Below are 8,661 nucleotides of genomic sequence, written 5' to 3'. Positions count from 1 at the left end.
CATGCAACTACCTGCAAGATTCCAGTGTTGGCAAATTACCTGGGTCATTAACGAGTGTGAATACCTGGTCACTATTTTAACTTGTCTTTTTAGTTACATTATTGATCCATGTGCAGATCTGTGATTCACTGAATTTAGATAATAACCAAAAAAAAATAAGAAAACTTTACCTGATTGATTTTTATTTCTTGTGCAATTTTAAGGATATTTACTCACAGGTGAAAATGATTCTAATTACTTGAAGGGATTACTATGACAAGATAAGAGATTTCTGTATGAAAAGGTAAGAGAAATATTAAGGTGTATGTAACTATACGTTGCATTCTTTATGAATTTGTAGTGGAATTTGGATGCTTCTTTTTTTTCTCTGTGTTGCGTTTTCATTTGAAAAAAAAGAGTTAGAATAATTCTGATGCATTTTATGTGCCTATGAGGTGTTTTCTGTAAAGATGAGAGGATTTATTATTTTGGGGGACTATTCCGTATGTAAAAGGAAATAATTGAATAAAATTGGAGGGCAATAATCTGGATGCCTATCTCTTACATATAAGATGAAGGTTGAATTAAAGGAAATTTAACAATAAGGCTAGGCTATTTTATACTTGTCACTGGGAGGACTAAGGTACATGTATGTACTATATTTAAGCATGCTTCTTCTTTTATTTTCAATGAAATTTGTTGTCTAAATGATCTAACAAATTTTTTGATTTTGTGAATAGTTGGGCTTTTTTATATTTATAATAATGAGTAAGTGAACAATAGCCACATTTAAAAGATAAAAAAACTACATACAAATAAAATATAAATAAAAAAATTGAAAAATGGACACAAATTTTCAGCCTTACTGCCTTCGTCATTTTTTTTTACACTGGGGGATATTGAAATGATGTAATCTGTCAGTTAGTCCATTCCCACTAAAACAATATTGTTAGTTTGCATTCATCAACTTCTACAAGATAAAATGTTCTTTTTGATTTGACTTAGATTTTGTAAAATTAACATTTAAATGGAAATTTTTGTTACAGTTTTCCTTTCTTCAGCTCTTTGCCCCCAACGTCTTGATTTCATTTGAATTTATTTTTATTTTAGTTTTGTGCTTCAACCATGCTTAAAAATGAAACTTGATGAAAACAATTTTTAGAATACATTTTATTTTTCTCCTTGAATTCTAAACACTCCAGTTCCTGTGTAAGTCTCTTTCCTATTGAACAGTGCTCTTTTTGAGGTATTACCTACAAAAAGTCATCGGAAAAAGATTTGGGAGTAAATATTGAAGCGTGTGTACCAGGTTGTAATATATAAGAAAAATTGTCTAAGACAAATGGTGCAGTGTGTACCAGGTTAAATATACATACATTAATTTAATGATGTTTGGGAAGTATACAAACATTGTTCTTATTACAGGACAATGGATGCAAAAATAATATGGGTAAACTTCCAGGTCAAGTTTTCTAATCATAGTAATTTTAAGATTTTTGAATTTTTATATATCCCACATATACCTTATTTAGCAGGCACTACAAAACTTGAAAAATTGTTCCAGTCTGAGAATATTCTCAACTGTTTGTAATATCATATAAATTTCAAGACCTATACTAAATTTGTCGTTAAGGATAAGAATATTCTCAGACTGAATTATTGTTTATATTTTGTGGCACCAGGGCCTGAACTGTTTGACTTCCCCAATACTGTCTGGGTTTTTAGTGATTTATTATTTCTCCCATGAAGCTTTATTTATTCCACCCTGAATAACTTAATAAAAACTGATAAGATAATATCTAAATACTGAGATTTTACAGTTCAAAGTTGAAACTTTACATTGTGCTGACTGGTTAACCTTGGAGTTACATAATTTTGTGGAACATCTTGAGAGATGTACTTATTGATATCCAGTAAAAATCATTTAAAATTTAAAGAATTGATAATAAAATATTAACATCTGTGAACATCACTCAGTGTTTGTTACTTCTTAGTTGTAAATATTGATGTTTGTAGATAACACTTTTAAAAAAAATGTTTGCAGATAGACTTGAATAAAAAGTGTTTTTTTGTAGGAGTTAGGGGATCTCTATAATTTTTAAGATGAGCTTTATTGGCAGTATGACTGAGTGTAAAATTTTCATTTTGACTAAACCATCAGTTATAAACTGAAACAGAACATTTAGGTCCACCAGGTATGGCTTGGGGTAGAACATATACACAGGCAAATGTGCCACACATGAGAATCATATGGTTTGCATCATATGATTATCATATAAATCGAGCACCATATGATAAACTTATGTTTTTTTTTCATAAACATATGATTTTCATATGTTTTCAAGCCAAAATTAACATATGAGAATCATATGATAATCATATGACTATCATATGTTAAATATCATATGATTGTCATATGATTACCATATGATTATCATATGAATCGAGCACCATATGATATCATATGTGGCACATTTGGCTGTGTAGGCCCACCAGGTATGACTTGGGGTAGAACATATAGGCCCACCAGGTATAGGTATGGCTTGGGGTAGAACAAATATGCCCACCAGGTATTGCTTGGGATAGAACATATAGGCCCACCAGATATGGCTTTGGATAGAACATATAGGCCCACCAGGTATGGCTTGGGATAGAACATATAGGCCCACCAGGTACGGCTTAGATTAGAACATATGACATGTATATAAGTAAAACATTTGTTTTGTTTTTGAAATTTTCCTTGTGGAAATAAAAGTTAGGCATACACGAAAACTGTAATGATGAAAGGGTCTACAAAGATATTTTAATCCTGCCGCTCCTCTTGTTCTCTATCATTCAGAACACTCTTTAAGATCAATATCTTTCAATATAGCTATGGCCAAACACTGCATGTACTCTTCATTAGAAGTGAATGTTTGCATTTATTAATGCAATTTCGTAATTAAAAAAACTGATTTTAATTCTTGCAATTTCAAGAAAAAACTTGTATTTCTCTTGTTCAAAATTCCATATTTATAAGTGAATTACTGGAGAGAAAATGTCCCACATGTGTCATGCTTGTATTTAAAAACACCTGTTAATTAAGTGTTTCATATGGGTAAAAAGTGCACATTTCTTGCCCACGTGGGAATCATGTGCTGTTTATGGTAAACATGTATGTGCCACACATGTGAAATGTGTGCCAGAAATTGCATGTATCACACATGTATTGGGAAAATAGTTGTAGCACATGTAATTTATGCAGCTCATTACCCTTGTTATACAGTAATACTCAAAACACAGTGTTCTTATAGCTATTCCAATGAACAATATGACACAGATACATGTGTATCAGTAGTTCAATAGTACAAAGCCACCTCAAATATATGTGAAAAACATGTGAAATATATGTGAAATTCATGTGAAAAACTACTTGGTGTAAAAGTTGATGATACTCTAAGCAGGAAATGTCATGTTGATCATATATGCTCTAATATTTCATCAAGATTGTATCTCCTAGCAAAGATTAAGAAATATCTGAACATTGAAACAAGAAAAACTTTCTATAATGGGTACATTCTTCTACTTATTGACTACTGTTGTATTGTATGGAATGGCTGTGGCTCTGAAGGATTAGACAAAATACTTAAACTCCAAAAACGGGCTATCCGCCTCATTCTAGATGCTGAACCTTTTTCTCCATCAGAACCCTTGTTCAAAAAATTAGGAATCATGAAAGTAGAAACAAGGATTAAATATCACAAATACCTATTAATCTATAAATCTCTCCATTGGAAAGCACCAAGCTACATATCAGAAAAGTTTAAGTATGTTTCAAGAAACAAACCTTATTCACTAAGAAATGCTGAACAAGGAAATTTGATAATCCCAAAAATTAAAACTGAACTTTCAGACACTCATTCATGCATTCTGGGTCTGTCTTGTGGAATAAGTTACCCAAACATTTACGTAACCAAGCCACTGGCAACTCATACAAAATCAATCTAAAGAAGTACCTTAAAACTTTTGAATAGAGTATCTTGAAAGAGAAAATTGTTGCTGCTGACACTTTTTTTTTTTTTTTTTTTTTTAATGTTCTATATTGCATTATCTTAAAGTGATTTGGTATTGTCAAATCAGCTTTTGTTTTTATGTTGTGTTGTTTATTTTTAATTTCTAGTAGATATATAATTATGTGTGTGAGGGCCTCAGGGAAGATTAGCTTGTAAACTACCTGTGTAACCCTCTTGAAATAAAGATTTTATTATTATTATTATTATTATTATAGGCTTACCTCAAAACTGTCACTCCATGTATGTAAATCTGTTGTTTTATACATGTAAATCTGTCGCTCCATGCATTTTTTTGCACCTGTCCCAAGTCAAGAATTTCTGGCCTCTGTATGTCTTGTTTCGTCTATTTTTATGTTACTTGATTATATAGGAACAACTCTTTCACTGTACCTGTGTATAATGATGTTTTGGGGCCAGCTGCAGCCTGCCCAGTTGTGTGAGGGTTTCCTTGTCACTTATTGAAGATCAATGGGTGACCTTAAGCTGACATTTTCATCCCAGTGGGGTTGTCTTTTTGACATCTACACCATACCTGTTCTGGTTATATGTTGTTGCTCCATACATGTAGCAAAGATTAGTACATTCTGTCACTTTGTAGGATAACAGTTGGCTAAGAACAGAGAATGCTTACTACATTTACCAATCTACTTTGTAATTAAAAAAAACCCTTTGTTTGATACCTAAGAGCCTATTGAATTGCTTGAATTATGATATTTATTTTTCTGTGTTTATACAATATACTTAAATATTCGCTTCATCCATAGATATGAAGACCTCAGATAATAAATTATAATATATTTTGAGATGTACTTGGGAAATAGGAATTTCTTATGGGCTTTAATTTGTGGTATTTATTCTTACTTAATTTCATTATACAATCTCTATATGTGGTTTTAACAGAACCCTTTTAACAGTTCTCCTATTTGTCTGTCTCTCTGTTTTCTTCAATGTATTTTGAAAGGATAACTTCTCCTAATCCTTTCCTACCTATTTATCCCAAGTTGGAAACTTAAAAGGTGATTGTCCCATTTTATTTGTAATATCATTAAATGTAATTGAGTGATTACTATCATTTGCACATTTTGGTGACCTTTCAGTCTGATTAGAACTTACTACTTAGTGTGAGTTCTACTTCCAAATAAAATGCTTGACCTCTTTATTGTATTTTGACTAATTGATTGTTGGAGTTGTCTTAAAATCCCCAGTTTTCCCACTTCCTTATTTTCTGTTATGTTTACTCAATATTTGTGACATAAGTTTTCATTGATATGGTTTTTGGCTTTGCCTATTAGGGACAGAGCTATTTTTTGCTTTGCCTATTAGGGACAGACCTATTTTTTGCTTTGCCTATTAGGGACAGAGCTATTTTTTTGCTTTGCCTATTAGGGACAGACCTATTTTTTGCTTTGCCTATTAGGGACAGAGCTATTTTTTGCTTTGCCTATTAGGGACAGACCTATTTTTGGCTTTGCCTATTAGGGACAGAGCTATTTTTTGCTTTGCCTATTAGGGACAGACCTATTTGTTCTTGTACAACAGCTGACTGTTGAGGTCTTTCAGTTGATAATGCATTGCAATATTGCTGATGTCTCAACCAACAGGATTTTGCCGAGTCTTAAGAACACATGTTGTGTGTCTGTGTAAAATGTTCAAACAATCACTTCCTTACTGTGTTAGTCATGACCGGAATTCATCACCCTGTCCTTGGAATCGTTTGATTTCTGCTCAAATCTTGGTCTCTTTTATTACCCTTTTGACGGAACAATTTGAGCTGTTAGTGTTTCAGAATGTCTATATATACAGAATGTTGTTGATGCTCTCTCCCCATCACCGATATTTAAATTAAACATATATTCTCAGGACCATTGAAATGCCTATGTTAAATTTAGACCATGTATATTTCACGATCACATCTATAATAAAACCTTATTAACATATTGATGTACATGTATTCACGTCATATTGCATTGAAAATAATCCCAATCATATTTCATATCCATTAACTTAAAATAACAGTTGTATATTATAGCATTGATTTATGGTTGACCATCTGTTGTCCTGCTAATGTGTTGTCTATTGAGTTACCTTGTAATGGTAGAAATATATTAAACTGTAAAATTGATATTTTTGTGAATGGGAAAGTGAAATTGAAAAAATAAATAGAAGAAAGCAGTGCTCTGTTACAACCAGTCTGTCTGTATGTCCATTTATCTGTCTTTTTCCTTTCACTTCTTTACTTAATATATAAAATTCTTTCACCAAGGTCATATATATCTGTTGTGCACCTTGATTATTTTTATATAACCTTGACCACTCACCTAATAGTCAAATAATATAGTATTATTGCGTAAAGTTTTCCATGTTGACTTTGTTATTGGTCCGAGGCTTGCAATACTGAACTGAGGCGTAGGTTGTTTTGACCTTTCTTGTATATGCATGATAAATGTTTAAACCCTATATTGTCTACCCTATATCGCATACCATATATCACACCCCTTCACAGAACATACTTAGAGTAAAATGAACATGGCATGTCAAAATCTGTACCACTTGTGGAATCAACCCTCGACCTATATCACCCTACGGGCCTGTGGCACTTGGGGTTATATTGTGAGTCTCAGGTTAATACCACATGTGATACAGATTTTGACATGTAATATTCAGTATTATGAGTGGTGGATCATGTCATAATAGGTATATTTCTATCGGCTTACTTTTTCTATTTGCTTACTTTCAACAAGTATCGGCTTACTCTTGAAAAGTAAGCTGATAGAAACAACTTCATGCATGTAGTAAAAAGTATCGGCTTACTTTTGAAAAGTAATACACTAGAGACAAGGATTATCGTAAATACATTGTACATATGTAAACTATGTGGCGGACACAGATTTTTTACAGAAGGGGAGCCTAGGGTGTCCCAAAATGATGTAAAAATGGGTCAATGACAGAAATGACCAGGGTTGCCAGAAATGTTAAAAAATACATCGTCAGTAAAAAGGAATAAGAAGCGCGACTGACCTGAATTCGCATTCCAGTATATGTGAACCGAATATCTAGTGGCTATGATTTATAGTTGCTTAGAAAAATGTTACGAAAATATTCTCACCGAAAGTTGCCATTCACCATTTTATAAGCCATTTTGTATGAGTGCAACCCGGCCAAAATATACATTGTATTAATAGAGTTTTTAATATGTATAAATGTCCCCTTACACTATAACAAATTAAGCAAACAAACATCTAACGGACTGAAAAAAATTTGAATTTGAATACGCATTATTAACGATCTAAATGCATTGAAAACGGGTAGCTAACGAATGGAATGAACACATAGCAGAAAGAAAACAAATCCAATTGATTTAAGTGAATTTGGGAATAGAATGCATAAAAATTAAAAATGAAGCAGTATTAAAGGAAGGAAACAGCAACACTGTTTTTTTTCTTATGATGTAATTATGTAACTGGAAGTTGCAGGGCCTTCAATGCATGTAGTGAAATCTTAAAAATGAATGGTTATCTATTACTAGTATACTGGATTGTTGTATGGTTTCCTGTCATTTTTTTGATAAATGTAAGAGCTTGTCTGATAACCAAGAATCCTACTACATGTTGATGGCTTTACACGGCCTTTTTATTGACACGTCACAGCTTGTGTCTTTCCGTAAGCTTTTCTCTAAAGTCTTCTTGTTGCATGTAGAACTTGGTTGCGGGAGTTTTAATTGATACTTTGGCTTTCATTTCTTACAATGATATCGTTACAACTCTTCCATATTAGACACTTACATAAATGTACATCATTGTTAAAAAATCAGTAGTATATAATTACTTTTTCTTTCTCGAGTTCTCATATATCTTGGGTCTCCAACATTAACATGCTCGTGTACTACTTAGTTGATATATTTTAATTTTATGTATTGTTTTCCTTCATATATTTGAAAAATGAAATGATAAATCAAAGGAATTGGCCATACTAACCAAACTTTAATTTGAAGTCAATTTATCATGAAGTTCGATAGTCTGTTGCCGCTTTCAGTCTCACCAAAATTGGTAATGCGGTAAGTAAGTTTCATTGTTTTCTTCTTTAGTTCTGTTGAATTTTAAAATTCATAATCTCTAATAATATCATGAGAGATCTGCAGATAACTATAGTCAAAATCATCTTTTATTTAAATTCTGTGGTCGCTTTCGATTATTCAAATATAAATACCAAAATACGTATCTACATATATCGAAAGGCTTACCTTAATCAAAAAAGTCCTTTTCAGTTGTAAAATGTTTTTATATCAAAATAAAGATGAACATTCTTTGGTGTTCAATGTAACGTTCTCAAACAAATAACAGCCAATAAGAACGAATGCAAAATGAATTGAATGCTAGACAAGTGTTTAACAAAATTGCAGTTCGTTCTCAGTTCGTTGACCAATTCAAGCACCTTAACAAACTTGCATGAATATTTATCGAACTATACTTCTTTTTAAGTCTGTTTTAATACATAAATAAAAGGACACACCAATGAATCAGAGTACTCATGTACTGAATCAATTTATATCCATTGTTTGAAATTTTACACCTCAAATAATTGTCAAATTGTAAAAAAATGGGATAAATGAGAAGTACAGGGGTCGAATTCA

The 8,661-nt window shown here is 32.0% G+C and overlaps 1 protein-coding gene across 4 annotated transcripts in view; it reads left to right on the top strand.

Moving 5' to 3' along the window:
• Window positions 1–8,661, top strand: part of LOC148604320 (uncharacterized) — a 114,415-nt gene that overhangs the window by 16,892 nt on the left and 88,862 nt on the right. The window contains exon 1 of one of the 4 annotated variants that reach the window (XM_088547848.1): window positions 25–283. The exons of the other annotated variants lie outside the window; for them this stretch is intronic. The gene's annotated coding sequence lies outside the window, so the exon portion shown is untranslated. Of the gene's footprint in view, window positions 1–24; window positions 284–8,661 lie in introns of those variants that run through there. 4 annotated transcript variants of the gene reach the window in all.

Source organism: Perna viridis, chromosome 10 (genome assembly GCF_037379345.1).
Source record: "Perna viridis isolate PV_CMFRI_1.1 ecotype Kerala chromosome 10, ASM3737934v1, whole genome shotgun sequence".
Classification (NCBI taxonomy): Eukaryota; Metazoa; Mollusca; class Bivalvia; order Mytilida; family Mytilidae; genus Perna; species Perna viridis.
Note: the sequence above shows the minus strand (reverse complement) of the source record. Positions and strands in the feature narration are given on the sequence as shown.